This window comes from Prenolepis imparis, unplaced genomic scaffold (genome assembly GCF_030444845.1).
Source record: "Prenolepis imparis isolate NDT839.2.m4 unplaced genomic scaffold, iyPreImpa1.0 SCAF_2, whole genome shotgun sequence".
In the NCBI taxonomy this organism is placed as follows: domain Eukaryota; kingdom Metazoa; phylum Arthropoda; class Insecta; order Hymenoptera; family Formicidae; genus Prenolepis; species Prenolepis imparis.
In genome coordinates, this window is record NW_028141160.1 from 7820859 (window position 1) to 7842220 (window position 21362).

Here is a 21362-nt window from a genome sequence, read left to right on the forward strand (position 1 = left end):
TGCATAGTAAAATTAATTAAACATATTTTATATTTTATTAAAATAGATATTATTTTTATTGTGATAAATATTAATCAGAGAAATTCTCCTAAAATTCTTTCCATACCATATTGCCCACCATTACCACGATTTTCAGGATAAATTCTAAGAGAAAATTCTCTCTGTGTACATATTCGCGTAACTTTACATTGTCAGAGTTATTCATTATAAATATGGCATAATTGAGAATCGTAAACTCTGCTCGGCGCACAAAAGATGTACGAGCGTGCATATTCTACGAGCCGTTGTCAATTAATTAACAGCCGATTCCGCCGATTTTTTCGATCCGTCATCGATCGTCAATTACAAACGACGCGCCAAACGCATCGCATCGGCATGCCCACTCGAAAGATGTAATTGGCCTGGACCGGTTAGGCGAATCCTTGATAATTAAGGAGGTCGATGCCTGTCCAGGATGGACACCGGACGAGCACGGACAGGGCGTGGTTGCAGTAAATGTCATCGGCAGAGCACTAGACGTCACGGGCCACACGAGCATCACATACGCGTCACATTTGCATGATTCCGTATATATACGCACATCGTGTGCGAGCGCGCGCGAACAACGGTTGCAATGCGGATGCGGTGCGGATACGATGCGTCGCCCCCCTTCCCTTCCCTCCCCTTTCCTCCCCCCGGTGTCGAGTGTCCCGCGTTGACACTCTTGCCGAAATTTCGACGACCCTCAAATGTTCCGATGCGATGACCGACTCCGCTGTACTCGCGCCGAATCAAGCTACCCCCTAAACAAGCCATAATGCACGAATGTTCTTGCACTTATTGCATTCGCGGGTCTCGAAATATTCAGGCATGTTGGTTCCATCGTGATAGGTTTGTAAATTACTGGATATTGTGTTGGAAGAATTTTTTCTTTAGCCTTCGCGTTGCATCTTGCATAATTAATGTCGGAGAACTTTTGAATTCAAAACAATAGGGGCGACTTTTGCGCAGAGCGCAATGTCGCCATTTGTGAACGATCATTAACAGAACAGTCGCAACCAGTGCGGGACTGTAATCGGTATTAATTCAATGTGTTTCTGAATACTTTATGAGTAGTATTCTGATGAATTCCTGCATCAGAGGCAATCGCGAGCGCGCGCGCACGCTAGATGGATTATCGCGAGGGAAATATTTCATTTCTCTCGAGAGAGAACCGATATCGCTTCAGCGTGATCCGCAGTGAGGAAGTGAAGCGACGCGTCCAAGGAAATGACGTTAATGAAATTGAAAATAATCTCACCCTCGTGATGAAATCTTTCATTATCTTCTTGAAGCGTTTTGGGGAATTTTAGATAAACGAATCTAGGAGCTAATACGACCTATTTGAATTAGTAAGTCAGATTTTGAAAGAAGTTGGAAGAATATTAAATCTCGAATATTTAAAGGCTCTTACGCGTGGATAAAAATGAGATATTTTAGCAAAATTAGCATTTAAAATTAATAAAAATTAAGAAATTCTTTTATTTTTCTATTATAATTTAAAACATATATTTAATTTTTTGTTTCATCTCATCAATGCATGCATTAAAAAAGATTAAAAAGTGCTTTGAATAGAATGACATATGAAGCATATTTCACTCCCACAATAATTCCCACGAGACACTTGGTGCGTTTGCTCTCTCATCGCAATAAACGCGCTTTATCATCCTTATCAACAACCGCGACACATTACAGATCAAATCCTGATCATCGGTACCTGTACATAACGAACAAAGACGCCCCTAAGCCACGAGAATGTCAATAGATTCCTCGCTGTTGCAATTGTCTCCGCGTCGACGTATATCTATTCATCTCAAAATTATCTCGATTATCTAACCAGAGAGAATTCCTTCAAGACCTAAGATGTAATTGTCCAACTGTGACTTAAATAATCTTGTTCAAATGGTTTCCTTCACTTTTCTTGATTATAATCTCCTCTACAGTACAACTAAAAGAAAAAGAAAAATTAGCTTTAAAAATATTGAGCTTTAAGATATTAACTTTAAATATATTTTTGTATTACATTTTTCTATTTATATATCTTAAATATAACGATTAAAATAAATAATCTAGTTTATCTCACATAAAAATTTCAAGCTAATTCTTGCGCTTTTGTCATCATGAATGCGTGCAAAAGATCTGGCGTGTCTACACCAACGGAAGATCCGAGCTCATCGAAATTATACTCTTTTCCATCTTCTGCGGTAACCGCAACCGCCCATCTCGCGACGATATGCAGGGGAAACGACGATTTCCCCGGCAGTCGATGACACGAAATCGCCAAGTGCTCGCTATTGTTTTCACAAGAGCAGAAGACAGAAAGAAGGCGGGGGTGGGAAGGGGAAAAAGGGGGTGGCGGGCCGCCACAACCCCTCGCGATATCGGCTCGACACGCTCGCGCGAGAAAGAAAGAGAAAGAGAGAAATAAAGGGTAACCGCGGGTGGAAGTCGCTGAATGAAGACGGAAAGAGTTGCACAGTCCGACTTTTTAATATCCAGGGATAATCTGTAGCCGCGCTGCGTCAGCCGCTGTCATTGTTATACGTCCGGATCTCTCAGCGCAATGACAATCTCGCAAGTTTTATTCTCCGAGCGCGAGAGGGGGGAACCTAGCTCTCCACCCCCCTCTCTCGTGTCATCCCTCGTCCCAGTTTCCATCGCGAGTAATACCTTTCTACCCCTTGTCCCTCCTGCGAAAAGATCGCCTTGTTCTCTGGCAACTGCCTTCCCCGCAAACTCCACGACTGCTTCATTTGCACGTAAAGCAAGCACACGTCCGCGAGCAACTATATATATATACGTCAATGGTTATCCTCGCCCTCGAAGCTGCATCGAGTTTTCTCCAGGACAATTGCCAGGAAAATGGCTTCCCTTGTCGCACTGATTCTTCGATAATCGCGCATTGTAATATCTAATGCACATGCGTAATTATACACAAGAGAAGGAGAAAGAGAGAGAAACTTATAATGTTATATGTAGGTAAATGCATACATATTTACGTAAAACTAAATTATATTATGACTAATTATCGTAAAAATGCAAATATATGTCAATTATATATATACATATATACGCGAAATATTAAGTTATTTTACAAGTATTCTACAAATATTTTAAAGTATAGAAATTAATTAACAATTAATAAACAATCGATATAACACGTGTTAACAGATTTCAGATTTAATTTATCTGCCTTTTTCGGATTTTAGAACGCGTATTATATATAGCAAATGATTATAAATATATGTATATTTGAATCCAAGTATATTCAAAAAAGTACTTTTATCACAATAAAATAATTTATAATTTCTATCCGCTTCGATTCATGTTTTACATTCAAATGAATACATCGCGCGAAATATCCGCTTCGATAAACATAGCCATCGTCGTGATGCTCTCATGTGTCGTTTATCACGGGAATCAATTTCAAGTGATGATAACCGCTAATTGCGATAATCCCAGCGAATCATCGTTTCTCTCAATATTTCTCATCATCGCGTTTCTCTTTCTCGAAAAGTAATGCGCGAGATACAGATTATTATGTCGCTGCCTGCTCACTTGAATCTCACCATGCGAATGACAACAAACCGATTGCATAATATAAAATAAATAAACAGAAACGCGCTACACGTCATAAAAACATATTAATACCGAATATTGCGTGACTACCTATTTTGTCGCTACGAAATATTTAATATTCTACAAAATACATAAATTTATACAGAATATTCTGCTCTTCGAAGCTTTTAATTAATTATTAATTAACGCTTGACATATATCACGGCTTTCTGTTACTTGAATCAGTCGAATCATGTATTATTGTGCACTCTGAATCCACAAAAGATTAACAAAATAAATTTGAATAGACGAAAAGTTTGAAAACGCGAAACAAAATGTATTCCAATCCAAGTATATTTGAAGGTGTAAGTTTATAACGTCAGTAAATATTTCAAATAACAACATTCCGCCCTTCTCTATCTCTTTCTTTTTTATATGTGTAATAGATAAATTTTTATAAGCCTACTTAGTATTGGCAAACATTTTAAATGTTCGCTTCAAGATCGCTTTAAAGTTCAACAAAATAATTTACAATATCTGAGAACTATATGTTCGACGTCTGACGTTTCACTAACTCGATATTAGAAACGACGAGAGGGATCCGCCTTTCCAGACAGATCCCTATACAGAAACGGTCAAGTACAAAAACAAAAACTTCCATACGCGCGCGTATTCATCTCTTCAAGAGACGTCGCAAAAACGAATATGGATACCGCTCGAGAGACATCGGCGGGAAGGACGGCCTTGGAAGAAGGACGTTGAGACGAGACGCGACGACCCGCGGAAAGGCGCGATCTTTCGCGTCTCTTTCGCATCTTTTGCCTTCTCGGCTTGGAAGTCATAACGGAGATAGACGCGCATTCGAGCGATCCTTCATGCAGCCTCCATATGAACGTTTGTACATATATGTATGTGCGTGTGCGTTTGTATTGCGGCCACCGCAGCCGCCACCTTCAGTCCCACGGGATCGGGTAATAGATTTATTGGACACCCGGTACGTGGGATATAGATATGGATGTTATAGGCGCTCGAGAGTTAGAGATACAACCCGCACTCCGCCGGCATGCCGCTGCCACAGCCACCCCTTGGCAAATACGAATGGCACATCTAACTTTATGAAACGCACGCCGCACCCTCTGACCCCCATGGACAACCGCGGTGCTGGCTTCTAGCTCGCGTGCGACTCACAACTAAGGTACGGGAGATCTCGCGAAATCGGCTACGCGATTTCCTTCGCGCGAAAAATGTGAATGAAACATTTTCTCATCAATATAGGTCCGTTCCGAGGGGTTAACCCCCCCTCCTTGCAAATTAAAAGAAACAGTTTTGCTGAATTTGTTTAAAAAATATAAATAAAGAAAAACAAACATTAAAGAGCTATCGACGTCAGGATCCGCTAGTATATATATATATATAAGTATAAGATACACTGTAAATTATACTCATTACGCATTCAAGGAGTTAAGTAAAGATTAAGTCAGACATAGGATGAAATGATGAAATAATTTTGTTGCACGAAAATAATTAGGTGAAATTCTTTATATCTATATAATATATATTATATAGATACAAAGAATTTCGCCTAATTATTTTCGTGCAACAAAATTATTTCATCATTTCATCCTATGTCTGACTTAATCTTTACTTAACTCCTTGAATGCGTAATAAGTATAATTTACAGTGTATCTTATACTTTTATATATATATATATGTATATTATATAGATATAAAGAATTTCGCCTAATTATTTTCATGCAACGAAATTATCTCATCATTTCGCCCTATGTCTGACTTAATCTATACCTAACTCCTTGAATGCGTAATAAGTATAATTTACAGTGTATCTTATACTTTTATATATATATATATATATATATATATATATATGTATATTATATAGATATAAAGAACTTCGCCTAATTATTTTCATGCAACGAAATTATCTCATCATTTCGCCCTATGTCTGACTTAATCTATACGTAACTCCTTGAATGCGTAATAAGTATAATTTACAGTGTATCTTATACTTTTATATATATATATATATATATATATATATATATAGATATAAAGAATTTCGTCTAATTATTTTCGTGCAACGAAATTATCTCATCATTTCGTCCTATGTCTGACTTAATCTAAACTTAACTCCTTGAATGCGTAATGAGTATAATTTACAGTGTATCTTATACTTTTATATATATATATTTTATATATATATATTATATATATATATATAAGTATAAGATACACTGTAAATTATACTCATTAAGCATTCAAGGAGTTAGATATAGATTAAGTCAGACATAGGACAAAATGATGAGATAATTTCGTTGCATGAAAATAATTAGGCGAAATTCTTTATATCTATATAATATATATATATATATATATATATATAAAAGTATAAGATACACTGTAAATTATACTTATTACGCATTCAAGGAGTTAAATATAGATTAAGTCAGACATAGGGCGAAATGATGAGATAATTTCGTTGCATGAAAATAATTAGGCGAAATTCTTTATATCTATATAATATACATATATATATATATATAAAAGTATAAGATACACTGGAAATTATACTTATTACGCATTCAAGGAGTTAAATATAGATTAAGTCAGACATAGGACTAAATGATGAGATAATTTCGTTGCATGAAAATAATTAGGCGAAATTCTTTATATCTATATAATATATACAATATGTATGTATAAGATACACTGGAAATTATACTCATTACGCATTCAAGGAGTTAAGTAAAGATTAAGTCAGACATAGGACGAAATGATGAGATAATTTCGTTGCATGAAAATAATTAGGCGAGAAATTCTTTATATCTATATAAATATATATATATATATATATATATATACACTGGCGGAACCGGGGGGGGGGGGGGATAACCCCCCCCCCTTGCAAATTAAAAGAAACAGTTTTGCTGAATTTGTTTAAAAAATATAAATAAAGAGAAACATAAACATTAAAGAGCTATCGACGTCGTTGATCCTGGAATAAAAGCTGATCATGAAACCAAAAATATTAAATTACCTAGAATTCTCGATAATTCGCAATACATACAAATTTTTGATGAATGAGACACCCCTCGGTCTGTTCTTTTTCAGCTGCACTAATTTAGCCCAGAGTTTATCTCTTTTACTTCACATTGAAAGGAAAGAGATAAACTCTGAACCAGTGCAACCAATTCAGCTGACAAGAACAGACCTAATTTCTTAATCGTGCACATATTTTGTCTTCCGATATATCATGGGATGAGAAATTGATGTAATAATGAAATTTATTATTTGATATTGACGGAATCAAGATGAGGGATTTTACGAAGAGCGCGTTATGGAAAACGTGCGAAGGAAACACACATTCTCGATCGTACGAAATTCGTGGAGCAAGTGTTTTGCGATTACGTATGGCGGTTCGTTTCGGAAATTAGAAACGTTATCTGGCTTTCTCATCCAGCCCTATCGTTCTTCTCATAACCGTAGTCGCAAGCGCGGAATATCGCATTCGTACTCATGAAGACCCATGTGCATGTTCTATTAACAGTGCTAAACTGTCACATGATCGACCGATAAAACTGTTATATTATCCTTCAGAGTTCCACACTTCTATATAAATATAATAATTAATAATTCCAGCAGATATTAACAGTCTCTGAATAATCGCAAAGACTCGCTTTATTAAAATGTTTTTTTGTGAATTAAAAAGTTTAGATTATAAGAGAATAATCATGAGATTTCTTCTTAATATTAGAAACTTTTTGAATCATCTGAGAGTTAAATATTCTCTCTCTTTCAGTTTAATTCATGTATATTTGCAACAACTTTAGATTACAGAAAGATATTCGTTCTTTTTATCTACAAAACTCGCGGTCTAAAAGCTAAACGCGTTCTGAAATATTTATGAAGACATCGATAAACGTACGATCAAAAATATACGGTCAACTGAAGTACTTCTTTTAAATTTATAGAACTATGATTGCTCCTTGATAATGAAAATATTTCTCTTCATTTCTATTTGAATATATAAAAAAATAAAAAAATAATTAATTTTATTAAATTATCGTAGACTGTAGAGTCTGTTAAAAAATTGTATGTTAAAAAATTCTCAATTAAGATTCCAATTTATTTTGGAGGGAATAAACTATCTTATTATTTATAGGAAAAGTTATTTTTATTATCTTCAGATAGTTAGTTACGGTTTCTTGCAAAAATCATGCCTACTATAGATCCGCGAGTTTGAATCGCATTATTAAACAATTTCTCCGAAATATGAAGTCTACGATGACGCATTCGAACGCGTTTCCGTTGCGCAAGCAAACTTACCTTCGTGCACTCTCTTATTTAGATGAAATCGTGTGTATATGTGTGTGTGTGTATCTTGTGCATACGCTACGTTTATTCGTGTGTTGGTCCGCGAAGGGGCTAGAAGAGGAAGGGTGTGTTGAAAGGGCTGGTTTTGATTAGCTCTGTGTAGACAATACTCCCCCTCTGATAGCGCTGTGATTCTCTCGCTCTCCTTCTGTCTCTCTCCCTCCCCGATCTCTTTCTCTTTCTCTCTATCGCGCTGTGCACTATTCCCTCTCCCCCCGTCCTTTTCGTCGCCCACCGCGTTCGCCTCGGCTTCGTCTTCTCCACAGCAGCCACTTTGTACGCCGACTGTTTTGTGTCTGACGAACAATGGACCTGCACCACTGACAGTGCACCACCACCAACATCGCCGCCACCGACCGTCATCATCGCTGCCGCGCGCATAGTAATGGCCTCGATCCAATTGATGAGTCGTTTCGTGCGATCGACTCGCAATAAAGGAGAGATTCGGAACATGTAGCGATAAAAAATTAAGTCTTAATTTTCTTATTGTTAGTTTCTTAAAGCTAGAATTTTTCAGACAGCGATTAATTCCATCTCTCTAAAAATATCGATATATTCAATGTCGAAGAGAAATTTGCAAGGAATATGTACTATTGATTTTGCATCTTATACTAAATTAAGTTAATTAAATTAATGGGTCGATGAAATATTTGACAAAAAAAAATTAGAAATCGCTCAGATTATTTCTAGTTTTTTTTTTTTGGAAGAATAAAATCTTTTAAACAATGATTTAATCTATCTCTAAAAAGATCGAATTATTGCAATAATGTAACAAATTGCAAAGAACAATTAATATTGCATTTTATGCTAAATTAAGTTACATAAATAAATGTGATAAAAAAACATGCCACATGAAATGCGATGTAAACTCAACTATCTCACTAAATACAAATTAGAGGTCCACTCGGCAAACTGGGAATTATTTTTTAGATGAAACATTGGTAAAAGAGATGGCACGTTAAAGCACCGGAGTCGTCTACACAACTCGACGCGTATCGCGATAACTTTCTTCACGTTATGAGCAACATTTGCAAGCCGGTCTGGATGTTTCGGTAACTTCTCTCGAGGTCGTTTCCTTCCGGGAGGTACACGGTACACCAGAACGAAGATCTAATCGCGCTCGCAACGTTACACGACCGTATCGCGATATTATTGTACGACGCCGACGTTTTCGACGGCTGACGCTAAGTGTCGCGGGATATTGTATTTCGGGAATACATTGTTGAAACTTGCCAAGTTCGGCTATCAATGCACGCCCCGCGAATGTATTTGCGCGGTAAACTCGCGCGGTTTGACACCCCCTCGTCGATTCAACGCAAGTTGGTCGAATTTATTTATGTGTAGAGAGCGAAGTCTTAAGTTAATTGCGTACAGTTAGTCGATTGTTCGCGCTTTGCATTGATTTCGCGCAAGTCTCTCGTTTCTCGAGCTTTCGGGGGATTATGCTGCTACAATTGAGAGATTTAATTGTAGAATTAACTGTTAGATTAATCGATCCTTCTCGCAAATCTTGATTTTTTATATTTAATCGTAAACGCGCGTTTAAACGCAAATATTTAAATTTAATCGTGCACTCTGTAATAAATGAAAAAAAATCGTAGAATTGTGTGAACGATATTAAATTTATATACGAGGCAAAATATTTCTCTTGACAAAATAGATTATTCGCAAATATTCTCGGCGGCGCGTGAAAAGTTTTCGGAGCGGAAAGTGTGGTCCGCGCGGTTGAAATATATTTCCCTCACTCGTTCACGGAGAGAAGTTCGATTGTTGCGCATAATTGATTCTGCGTCGAAGCGTACTTTATTCGCGAAGTTCTCCTTTTTCCACGCGGAAATTAACACAAACTTGTGGAAAGTGGAGAACGCGAGTAAGTAGAAGATCCCGTTGTACAATTAAGTTCCGAACATGTTGTCTATACCTGGATAAGATTTGCACTCTCACAAGTTCATTTCGTATGTATATTGCAAGCTCGATTATTCCTTAAAATCGACGTAAGATTTCTAAGAAAATTATATCTCGTATGTTGATATACGCTTTAAAAAAATTGTTTAAAAATTATGATCGTCACGAATGAAATAAAAGTTTCAACTTCGCTGACATATGAAGGATGTTTGCTGGTTGATTGGAGATAACACGCGATTGTCCGCGCTCAATGTAGATATGGCGACTAGTAATTTAGATAGAGACCGAAATGCTTTACGTAGATCGGCGTAGAAACTTTAAATTAGGATGTCGCGTTAATGAGATTTCGAGCGTGGCCTCCTTTCCGCGACGACCATTCATCCGCTGCGGAATATGTCAGCAACAGACGGCCCACAAAATTATCAATAACGCTACGTTAAGTCTGCACGAATAAACTCAAACGTATCGCCATCGTCGTAATCGTTAATTGGATAAAAAGAAATAAAAGGCAGAAACCAAAAATAAATTTACAGATAGAATCAAACTGTCAAATCTTTCCAATTTTAAATATATATTTTTTCAAAAATAAAATATATGTCGAGAATACTTATATTTAAGTAATTTTTTAAAAATTGTAAAAAAATACTCTTATTAGGATTATTAATAATTCTGCAATAATTTAATTTTATTTTGCACAGAACAATAATAATGCCGTTTCATTTATCACGCTGGCGGCCTCGATTTCTCTCTTTAAATACATATATACATATTAGAATAACACAATCGAGCACTACACGCGCGTCTTCAATTTTATGTTTAAAAAAATGATATTTAAAAAAAAATTATATAAAGTTCATTTAAACTCGATTAATATTTTTTTCACATAAATTAGCTGAGATTAGAGCGTTAATGTGCTAATTAAATTTTAAAATAATAATATGTTAAAAAATTAAAATAGTAATATGTTGTAAATAATATGTTATAATATCTTATTCTCGATTAATATTTTTTGACAGAAATCAGCTGATAACTGTCAAAAATATTAATCGAGTTTAAATATTATATAACCTATATTATTTAATACATATTATATTATTTTAATTTTTAGAACATTATTTTAAAAATTAATTAGTAAATTAACGCTTTAATCAGCTGACGCTTTAATCATATATGTCATGTAGAGCTTCAATTAATTTTTTTTCAGTAGTAATATAAGACATTAATCAGACGTGTGATTGCTCGGTAGATACACTGACAAATTATCCAAATTAATTATTATACAACAAATTAATTATATAACAAATTAATTATTTTTTACAATAATCAAGCTTCAAATACACAAGACAGTTCGAAAACATTTCTATGAATACGAGAGAGAAAATATTATTGCGGAGAAAGAGACATTCTCTCTCTCAATGTTTCTTAATCAGCTGATTTTTCTGTCAAAAAATATTAATAAAATTTGCTAATTAAATATTCTAGCTTACCTATTTATATTTATATTGTGTATGTTATAATTTGCTAATTAAATTTTAAAATAATAATATGGTATATAAAAGTTATAAAATACTTGAATACGTAATACGTTGAAAATAATATGTTATAATACCTTATTCTCGATTAATATTTCTTCTTTCTATATCTTTTAAAGCTATATCTTTTCGAACGAATCTCCTTCGAGTTTTCATTAATTATTAATATTAAGTCATATATATAGTATCGCGCGCGCGCTATTAGAGTGAAGTTGCCGATGTTCGTAGCGAATAGCGGCCATTACCGAAACGCCGCGAGTATCGGACAGTTGGAGCTGCGTCCCGCTGTGATTAATTAGTAAGCATAATCGTTAGAAACGATTTCCAACCTTTGTATTGTAATATTTATCAATCGCATATCATAATTTCAACGTTAATATGTAGTCGTAATTGTTCGAAACGCATATTTCGCGAAAAATTCGATGCAAAATCTCTTGCCAACCTAACCCAACTTAATCTGTTTTCGCGCTCGCGAATGTGTTGCGATCCGTGGATATATCGTTAATTCTAGCTTACATATTTATATTGTATTATAATGCGAAATAATAAGATTATTCTAATATATGTATGTATTTTATTTGTTACAGGTAGCATTGCGATACACAGTGCGATTCACGCGTCGTGTCGGGAGTGCCGTGTAAAGTATCGCGCGTCGGGAGTGCCGTGTAAAGTTTCGCGTGTCGGGAGTGCCGTATAAAGTATCGGGCAATCGTAATTATTCGTATTTTCGGGAGTGTCGTGAGTGCTACGAAGGACCAAGAGAGGAGGAGGAGGTCCTGGGAGGCATCGGGCGACATCGGGGCAACTGTGAGGTATGCAAAATAAAAACATTCTTTCTAAACTGCTTAAATAATTGTTTATGAAATATTCCACACATACATATGTATATACGTAATTTGAATATTTTGTTTTCAGATCACTGTGCTGTGTACTACAACTCTGCTATTGTATACGTATCGGTGAGTGAGAAATTGTTTATTTTATTATATTTTTATAGCGATAATGGAGATGTGTATAATATATTGAAAATTTTTAAATATTCATATATTTTAAATAATATGTTATAATATCTTATCCGCGATTAATGATTTTTGACAAAAGTCAGCTGATAATTGTCAAAAATATTAATCGAATTTAAAATATTATAACATCTTTTTCTAAAAAAGGCATATTAAATCGATTTTCGCAAACATTGTTGCATCTTTTCCGCGATGCTGATTGACTGTTTCGATTCGCATTGTGTTATATTCGTAGCATCGAGAGGCTGTTATCGCGAGGGTTTTAGTAGTTTAACAGTTTGTTCAAAATAAAATAAAATAAAATATGTTTTAAATAATATTTAAACCCAATTAATATTTTTGATAGTTATCAACTAATTTCTGTAATATAACGCACAACGCGAATTAAAACAGCCAATCAGTATCGCAAAAAAGAGGCAACAATACTTGAGAGAATCGACTTAACATGCTTTTTTTAGAAAGAAAAATATATATACATTGTTTGTTTACGTGTCCACGTGTCGACTTGTACCTGTGTCTCGAAATATCGATATTAGCTGACTGATTTTCATTCGTTGCGGGAGAGCGCATTCGTTTCTCTCGTCGTCGTCTCGTAGCACGTTTCAAAATAACTTCTCTCGTTCTCTCGTTGCCGCGCGCGAACATCGGGGGTGAGCCGAGGCCGAGCGACTCGCGGGGCGCGCAGCCCTCACAGCCGGTCTCGATTGGAAATTACTCCCTTTCATCCCTATTTACGGGGTGAAAGAGTAAGCAGAAAAGGCGCGGTCGCATCGAGTATTGCCTGGTCCCGCCGTGACGAATATGTATCCGCCCGAAATGCCGGGTTCAGTTAGAATCGAAGAGAAGTAGACGCGAAAAAGACTACCAATGTATCTCAATATAATAAATATATATCGGGGAAAATATGTTATTTTTTCCAATTCTTTCATATTTATATATTAGGAAAAATATGTATAAAGAGATCAATGTTCTACTGCTTCTTATTATATAATAAATAATTAAATTAATAAAGTGATTTTTCATATTATAATAAATAAATAAAATATAATGAATTAAATTAAATTAATTAAATGATTAAATTATTTAATACAATAAATGATTTGATAATTCAATCAATTAAAGTAGGAAATATTTATTAGTCGGGAAATTAGATTGAAAGAGAAAAATTACTTGCATCAATGATTTACGTGTGACATAAAACACATGTTATTTTATTTTGTTACGTATTTATTTTCTCGAAAAGTTTAACAAATACAGTCTCCATTGGCCAGCGACATTTCCGAATATCGAATCGTCCGCTATAAAAAGAAGATCCCGAGAAACTCTCCCCCGATTCTTTTCACCGCACGTTCTGCGTTCGTCCGTTCGCAGGCATGCATCGGGCGAAGCGCGATCGATTTGGATTTAATTAAAAAATGTTTAACAAGCGCCGCCTCTCTTTCTCCTCGCGACCGCGTAAATATCCTCCGCGGCGGCCGCATTCCGCGGTTAATTTCCTTGACGTGCCGTCGAGCTATTACGCCAAAATAAAGATAAAAAACATCGCATCGGTGCGTGTCGAATAAAATTGCGCGCGCGCGCGCGCGTTCGCGATATTAAGAGTCGCGCTTTTTTTTAATGAAGACGCCGCGTTCGAAAAACGATGAATCCCGAACGGACAACAATCGCACATGTGTATATTGCGTTTACGCAACACGATGGAACGCATCGTGGTTTCCTGAAGAGAAGCGTTCCGCGCGTGCCTGCCTCCGCTAAACGGAACGAACCCTCGGCACGAAATTCCGGACGTGCGTTTTTATTACGTAAATAGGGAGGGAGAGAGCCGGGCGGAGGTATTCTTCGGTAGATCAATGCGTGTCCATTCTCTGTTCTCCTCCGTTTAAATCGAGGACACCGCGAGGGGAGGAGAGAAATGTAGGTCCGTATGCAAATGCGGACAGAAACTAGGACACACACAGTAATAATAAATTATTGATGATAAAAGTTATTTTATTCTTAGAATCTGGATATTCTTGATATCGAAAGGAACAAATATCTTAATACATCAACGAGACGATGAACTGTATGCACTAATGTTTCCGTCCCGCGAATTAAATACGCGTATTGCGGAGATAAGGGAAAGAGGGAGAGAGGGAGAGGGAAAAAGAGAGAGAATCATGAGGGATGAGTCGCAGTATTGGATTTGTTCATACAGGCGTTCGTACTAGGCGCGGCGGCAGGAAATCTGACTTCGCGTGGAATTTTTTAATTAGCAAAGGACCTGAAAAAAAATCCAATGCCGCGATAGCCCGTTACGAGCGAGCGAATGAAATCGTCGCGCGCGTTCTAAAGGTGCGCGCAACATCCGCTACGCGACTTCCGATCTCTCGATCGGTCGTGTTACGCTTTTTCGCCCGGTATTCGGGAAACGAGCGCGAGAAAGGAGGCTCGTTAATTAGTGGTTACGCTGCCGCGGGCGAATAAAGAGACAGTCGATGATGATGATGATGATGATGATGATGATGATCGCGAAAGTTTATAGAAGCTCGAACCACCGCCGTAATTATGTACCACGCGTTTTCTGTTAATCATGGGTTCTTTAACGAATTTAGAATCAATTCTTTCTTAAAATAAGCAGAGGAGGGCTTAATTACAAGGCGGAAGATTAAAGAAGCTCGCTAAATTTACGTTCGAAAGAATAGTCGGATAATTTCATATAAATCTGGTCTTTTTAATTAATATTTGAAATCTTTACAGAGAGGTTTTGTTTGAGAATAATTTTTTCAAATATTAAATATTAGAAGTTGAAAGATTCGAATCCGACTTTATACATTTTCGATGAGAAAAAACTTATCTCTATTAGATAAAAAATGTATCTCCAATTTTTCTTACATTGTCCGAAAGGAGCGAAGATCTGTATAAATTTTGTTACAATTGTGGGAAGAAAAATCGATTTATTATCGACGGGAATACGCACAGCGATTATTACGTCAGTTATCGGCTGTAGGTCGTTCGAGGCCGAAAGGGGTTGTTCGCGAAAATTGTGCAACCCCTATTTCCTTCCGATGCGCTATACGATTATATACCTTAAGTGAATTTCGTCTCGCGAGTGGATGATCACAAAATGACAGTGGCGCGCGGAGAAAGGGGCCATATATTATTGAACCCTTCGTTAGTTGGTGCGTGCTAGAAGGCTGTGCTTCAAGTCGAGCATTCGCGTGATCATGGTACGTCTCGGCCGGACTCGGCAATAATTGTATCTCGCACAGGATCGTGTGCAATACTCTCTAGCGGGAAATATAAGGATTATTCTCCTACGACCTGTTAGGGAGATGTTCGCCGCTCTAGATATACATATACATGTAAAAGAAACAGGGAAAAGAAATTTTGTTTATAAGTACGCGAGGGAGATTGGCTGATCAAAAATGTCATTCATTACTGATACCGCGTTGATGCTAAGTCGACTTCAAATATCCACGTCGGTTTTAAGAATATTTAACGCTAATGGACATTTCAAAAGGGATTGACTAGAAATAAAATGAAATGAAATTAAATGAAATGCCATAGCTATACGAGCGACGAGCTTCCGCAATGACATTTCGCGATCGTCCCTCATTGGGAAACTGCAACGAAACACTTACATTAATCTCACGCACTCAGGGCTTAAATAATTTCTCGATTCTTCCCCTCAAAAAAAGAATTTTCAATCTAGTTACCATCGCGTATATCAATCAATTTACTCTTCACGGCGAATCTCCGCGATACATCATGTCGCGCGACACGAAACGAGTACGAGGGCAGGAATGTCAGATTGGGGTGTGTTTCGCTCTGTATCTTTATCTTTCTACGTGCCACATCCCCCTGCGCTGTCCACGTTTTTGCGCGAGGAGAGAGAGAGAGAGAGAGTGGAAGAGGGTTGGAAGGGGAGAGGAGGAGGGGGAGCAAGGTACGGGGTTGACGCGGCGCGTAATGGGGTTACGACAGCGTTAAAAACCTCCCTTATCCTAGTATAATGTCGTCCGAGATCGCGATAAAACTTCCGCACTCCGGCTTAAACGACTGCGAGTTAACTAGAATTTGTTTCGTCGATATCTATTTCTCTTCCCCGACCCGGTGAAGAGCTCGTCGCGCGCGATAAGAATCTTTGCGTTAAAAAGAAAAATAATAGAAAAAAAAAAACGAAAAACACGAAGGTCGCGAGACGAACGAAAGATGGGGATGGTCGCGGCAGCGTCATTGAATGTGCGCGCAAACAAACATCGCCGCTAATCGAAAGGGTGTATACTGATAATACTGCGGCGACGGGCACTTTATTTCCGTTTTCTAACTCGCAATTGATTCGCGCATTTTAAAATAAAAATAACAGGGAATTTATAGCGCGCAGCGCAGAAGCTCTTCGCAAATATGTAATAAATTTTTATATGCTTGCTTTTCATATGCAATATTTTTTCTCTAACGTTCATGCATATGTGTATATATACATATATGTACATATTGTGTTGATTAATGATCAATGAGGTCACAAGCGGAAATAAAAATACAGCTGCTTGACAAGCGTGGAATAATTAATTTTTTTATAATTACTTTGTTTTTACCTAATCAATTTTTAACACCGATAGACATTATTTAGCTTTAAACTGTTTCATACATCAGTGAAAAGAATATGCGCATCGATATTTTATAAATAACTAATTTTATAAATATCATCCTTTCACAATTATTATATAAATCGTGCTAAAATCACAGCTAATTATTAATTTTACTTTAGCATTTCTTGATCAGTTTGATTTAAATGACTTTGCGGACGAATTCGCAGAATCTTTTTTTTAAACGAATGTATATCTTTCATAAGTTTCTAACGAGATACAAATCTTTGAATTACCTCAACCCTATATAACGCTTTCTCGCAATTATAACAGAGAGAGAGACAAAGTTTTACTTCGCGGATGGGGGTAAAAAAATCCTTCAGCGAAATCTTGGGGCCGCGAAACGCGTCTCGCTCGCCGGTTGAATGCGACGTCACGAATCATTCACGCCTCGCTCGTGGGGCGCATATAAGCGCACCCAAGTCCATACTTGGACGCATGCTTCCGTACGAATACGAGATTCATAATGCGTGCGGTACGAGAGAACCGCGATGCGACGCGCTCTCTTTTCTCTCTCTCTCTCTCTCTCTCCCTTTTTCTCTCTCCTCTCTCGCACGCTCGCGTGCAAAAGGGGGATGAGGTAGGGAGAGTGGGGGTACGCTCGTATTCACCCCTTCTACACCCGTGGCAACAACATCACTGCGATGGTCCATGGTCGCGCAGCGATCAATGCCATCGTCGGGCCCCTCTATGCTTCGTCCCCACTGTGCCCGCCGGTCGTCATGACGACAGCATCCCCACCAACCCCTCCAGAAGCAACGTGGTGCCCTTGGTGGGGCACCTGGGTAGCCGCGAAAGGGGGTGACATCCTCGTCTCCCCTCTGTCTCCTCGCCCTTTCTTCCCCCTTTTCCCCGAACCCCTCTAGTCACTGCCGCAGGGAGGAATTCCTAGGGAGACGACCAGGGGATTTTGACCCTCCATCCCCTTGCATGATCTCTCTCATCGTCTCTCTTTCTCTCTCCCCTTCCCCCCCTCTCTATCTCTCTCTTTCTCTCCCCATCTATCTATATCTATCTATTATCTATTATCTATATCTATCTGCGTGTCTCTACGCTCGGCCACCCGCACGCATTACACGTACGTGAAGCGGAGGTCAGGTAGGTCGCTCCAAGTGACTCGGCCCTGACACCGTATCGCCAGCCACCACCACCGGCTGATTCGTTGATTAGATTATCGGCCGGGAATCAACGCGACCGATATCGTCGCAGAGCCCCCTCTGTGAACCCTGAAACTTTCATCCTTTTGACTTTTACGCGGCTCATTTTGATGATTAAATATATGTTTATCGTCTTGGGATGCTGGGAAATTATTCGTGAGGAAAACTATGCTTCATGCGATTATGAACTCGGCTATATTCTGCCCTGCAACTTGGCTGTTTCTACTGAATTATGTAACATTCTCTCTAAAAGGACTAAAATGTGAGAAATGAAATGAGGAAATTAATTCCCCCAGAGTTGTCTTTCTGCCCTGCTTGTATAATATACATTTTATAAACAAGTTATATTTGTAGAAATTTTGTTTTTATAGAAATATATTTTAAACAGATGATTGAGGATTATTAATAAGGAGGAGAGAGACTTTGCGAGTCGTCTGATTGATCGATTAAATTATCTTTATCGGCTGTTTATGATAAATATTGAAATTTCTTGACTACTTAACTTATGAAAGAACGGGAAGATAATTCAGTTACAGACGCGAATATAGATTTAAGCATTTATCAAGGGTCAGGTGGCTCCTACTAAATAATCGTACAGTACGCGGTTGTTGCGCTGCGCTTGATACAGTCATGTTTCCTCGGTCGCTAGTTGGATTATACGTATCTGGTGTGTCGGAGTATGGATTTGCCACGCGTTGATTAATTCTCGACTGTTCAAGCCGCTCTCTCAAATTGAATTGCAACAATCTTGGCTCTTTAATCGTAACGCGACAGCATCATTTAGAATCACGTAGGAATGTCCCCGTCAGAAATATCGATAAAAATGTGTGAAATTAAAATAAACAAAAGTTATATTACGCACGAACCCCTCGAAAGCGATTAAAGAGTCTGGAAAAATTATTTATTAATACACGCAATATATAACATGTATTTATTATACTTAATAAAATATAGAATTTATGTGATATACCGAGATACAGAGAAAGAAAGACTCGCTCGCGTTCTTCAATCTTTCAATATTGAAATAAAAAATGAATCTCACTTCCGACACGTGTGTGAGACAGAGCGAGATGTTCTCTAGGGCAGCAAAGGATGGGAGAGGGAAGGTCCGATCCGGCTCTCTAAATCGAGTTACGCGGCCTGCTGGAGATAATGATATTTATGCGCGTCAAGTGTATGATGTGTGGTCCGCCACACATGAATTACGAGTAAGCCGAGTAAAAGAAGAAGGAGGAGGAGTAAAAGCGCGGAAAGTTCAAACCTTCTGCCCGGAGAATGTCCCGAGAGAGATCCTCGCGTCCTCGCGCGTGCGTGTCATTTTCGCGAAAGCGCGATTTCCAAAGTTTCGCACATTTTTAATGTCGCCGCGATTGATTTACGAATCTACGGATATATATGAAGATTTATGCAAAATACTATTTTTTTTTTTTTTTTGCGCACGATGACAGACTTATCCGTTTGCATTTGGTCACAAAAACCCCCTTGTAAGTTCGATCATTGAAAGACGATAAATATGTGATTAATTAACTCTACGTTGTTTAGAATATAAATTACAGTGCGATAAATTATACTATTATCGCGCGTGTAAATACGATAAAATATATTTATTATCATGTTCTCATGTCATTTTATTTATAAGTTGCATCGGCGCGTTGCAGAGAAATTAATGACATTTATATATCAATTGACAATCATATCGATGACATAATAATTAACGCAAACAAACGCGTAAGCGGAATGGTAAACAGACACAAATCCGCTTCTAAACTATTTCAATTAGCGCACCGCGAACACGCCATTAATATCTACATTCGGATACGCAAAATCTATTATACATTCGCGCTCGTCGACTAGAACTAGGACAAAAATTAATCACGAATTAGTAGAAAGTTTGAGGCCTCAAAATCGCGAGAGAAACACATCCTGAGATATCGCAGGAAATTAGTAGAAACAAAGAACATTTATTTACCCTCAATACGTCGAAAAACGAGGAAAAATTGCTTCTCGGGGGGTCGGGGGGATTCCGATCATTGAAATACAACGAAACGGAAGCGCTTCCGTTCGCCGCGCTGCGCTTTTGAGGTGGCGGATCGTGCGAGAGCGCGTAAATATTTATCGTGGATAATCCGAGTATACAGGCGTCTATTACAGCCGCCCTTCGTCGTCGCTGCCCCTCGGGCGGCGGGTTTGACCCTGAGGGACATTCCTGGCGTGACACGTAAGGTCTCTCTCTCTCTCTCCCCCCCCTCTTTCTTGCCATGTTCCGCTCCGCATCCGCTCAGGCTTTTGCTACCGTCCAAAAGAGAGAGAGAGAGAGAGAGAGAGAGAGAGAGAGAGAGAGAGAGAGAGAGTGTGTAGAAAAGCTCCGTCCGGTGAGTCGCGCAGGATTTTGAGCCACGAAGTTTTTGCATTGTCATTTGGGACGCAAAAGGGAACGAGAGGGAACCGACGTAGAGAGGGGAAGGAAGGAGAATCTGCGCGAGCGAGAGAAGGGCGACGTTGAGAGGCTGAAAGGGTGGATGGGAGAGAGAGAGAGAGAGAGAGAGAATGTAGAGAGGAGGGCGAGTGAGCAGAATAGAAAAAGAGAGGAGAAACATGAAGAGATAGAGAGAGAAAAAAAACGATATAAACGGATGCAACGAAAGAGCGACGAAGAAATGATGGAGATGAAGAGGGATGAAGGAGGGAGGAGAAAGTTAGGAAGCGCGCGAGGGGTGATAGTTTATTAATAATGCGCGAAATAACGTTTCCGAACTTTATTAAGTTTCGCGAGTTTACGTTGAAGTCTATCGCAAGTTTATTTTGTGTGCGTATGTTTTGTATAAAAATATACATTTAATATAATATATACAAACACATTATATTCCAAATAAATTAATGTAAAGCATGTATGCACATGCTAAAGCATGTATCAAAATAAAATAATCTCTCAAATGTCGTTTATGTTTATGCAAACATAAACGACATTTGAGAGATTATTTTATTTTGATACATAATAAATATTGAACACCATAATAAGGGTTTTTTGATACCAATATTTTATGAATCATTGATAAGTTGAGGTAATATGATATGTATATAATGTTACACGTTGATGAAGAGCTCAATAACATTTGCTTTAGACAATTAACAAGATAAAACTGAGAGAGAAAAGAG